Here is a 2,480-nt window from a genome sequence, read left to right as displayed (position 1 = left end):
GATGCATTACAAATAATGTCCTTCTGCCTTTATTATAGGAGTTTTAACAACACAACTGCAAAAATAACTGTGTAAAACCTAAGTTATCACGAAAAGAAAAAGTGCCCTGAGGCCACATACCCTAAAAATATATATCTGTATTGCAATATTTATTATCTCATGACACTATTCATAAATGCATAAAATGCAGGGTCCAAAAACCCTGCCTGCTTAAGGTCCGCATATAACTTATAACAATATTTACAAACACAAATGTTCATGATCCAATATCACTCTCTGTCTCTCTCACACACACACACACTCTCTCTCACACACACACTCTCTCACACACATACACTCCCTCTCACACACACACTCTCTCTCACTAACACACTCATACACTCTCACACCCACACACAGGCACACTCTCTCTTACACACTGACACTCTCGCACAAACTTACTCACACACACTCACTCTCACACTCACTCACTCACACTCACACTGACACTCTCACACACACTCTCTCATACTCACTCTCACTCACACACACTCTCTCACACACACTCACTCTCTCACTCTTTCACACACGCTCACATGCACTCACTCACATGCACTCACTCTCTCACATACAGACTCACACTCTCTCACACACATTCCCACTCAGACTCAAACACTCACACTCTTTCACACTCACACTCTCTCACACTTTCACACACACACTCTTACTTACACACCAGAGGTTTTCCTGAGTCTGAATGTGTCCAGTTGGTAATTCTCCTGGGACATGGAATTTTAGTGGTCTGCTTGTATAAACATATCTGTTGAATAGATCCAGAATAAATGATGATTTTGGTCATATAACGTCATTCAAGAAATGTTAGAATTGGGACTAAAAATAAATATTCAGGAGACTTTCAGTTCTTTTATGAGGAGTGGCACATTCTGTTGACAAGCTGTTTTTTTCCATTGCATAAAATAAAGTATTCTGATCATGAATAATGCTGTTATTAAATTGTTACAAAAAGTACATTCTCAAAGTAATTACTTTGATGTGTATCCTTTCTTATATTAATACATTTTCACACACAGTGTTACAAAAGCATCTCCGTAATCAGCTCTGTATTTACAGTCCAATCAGATTATGCAAAACACATGCAGGTTATTTGCCCTACTTGGGGATTGCCTAAAATATAGCGGATCCTACCTCAAATTGAGTTTTTAGCATTAGGGATCATTAATGTATGCCACCCATACCTTCGACAAACAGCAGTTTGTTTTCTATGGCACTCATAGATTGGATATATTAATTCCATTATCCAATGCTCCAGCACACCCACCTGTCCAACATGGCCTGTTAAAGGTATGTATTAATCAAGGCTATTTGGTAAAAGAGCCATTTTTAGGTCTCGCCCTCAAGACCTATTGTCGTCGAGATGCCTCTCAAGGGAGGCAGACCAGGGCACGCGCAGCGATTGTGGTCTGTGGACGCGTACGTCCAGCCCGGCGCCGTGCACATCTCCTGTCCCACATTCATATCGTCAGCCCCTCGCCTCTCTCAATCACGCGCGCACACACACAGCCACACTCACGAAGGCACACACACACACACACGAATGCACACACACGCAGGCACACACACCCCTCCCCCCCCAGTACTTACCTGACGATACTTAGATCTTACCTATTCAGGACTCCAATGGAAGTCCAGAGTGCAATCCCTGATTGTAGCTTCTTGTTTTTTGTAGCCTCATGTATCCAGAGTAGACTCCCTCTAGTCTCCTAGGGAACTTCGGGGTGAAATCTGGAGCTGCTTACTGGTTTAGGTCGAGCTAGCATTGCAGCGCAAAGCGCTGCTAGCTGGCGATTCCTGTTGGGGTGGGGTGTAAAAAAGGCAACAGGAGCTGGTCGCGCGCCGACAAGCGCTGTGAGCGAGTACGGCGCCGGCGTCAGCTTCTCTCCCTTTAGCACAGGACCTGTGCACGAGCCAGCCGACAAGCGCTGTGAACGCATGCGGCGGCGTGCGCTTGTTTAGAATTCAGTCACCCAGAAACTACATACAAATCTGTCAAAAACTCCACAAGGGGTTATACCCTGTTATCTGAACTAGGGGACTCTGGGTGTTGTTTCACCCTAAATCTGATACGGAGGGAAAGGTCAACCCTGTTTCGTTTTCGAGCAGGTATGTTGTGGTATCTTTTGTGTTTCGGGAGAGTGCAACGTTCCTTTGGCAGCACTACAATGGCTTGTCCATGTGATGGGTATTTCGGCCAATCATTGTTTCATTTTAAGTTGTTTTGCAGTTATTTTCGATTGTTTTTTACCTTGTCTTTTTAAACCTATTTTAAGCTATTCATATTTCGAATGTGTAGGGACGTGTTATTTTTTTGTTTGTATCCCGCCTGAGGCAACAACTAGGGCTACCGGCACTGTACGCGCAGGAGGACTTGTCGCCGCTGTTGGTTCTTATCGGTTTCTTTTTCCTGGGAATTGCTTATTGGA

This window comes from Lissotriton vulgaris, chromosome 7, assembly GCF_964263255.1.
Source record: "Lissotriton vulgaris chromosome 7, aLisVul1.2, whole genome shotgun sequence".
Classification (NCBI taxonomy): Eukaryota; Metazoa; Chordata; class Amphibia; order Caudata; family Salamandridae; genus Lissotriton; species Lissotriton vulgaris.
This window is presented reverse-complemented; position numbering follows the sequence as displayed.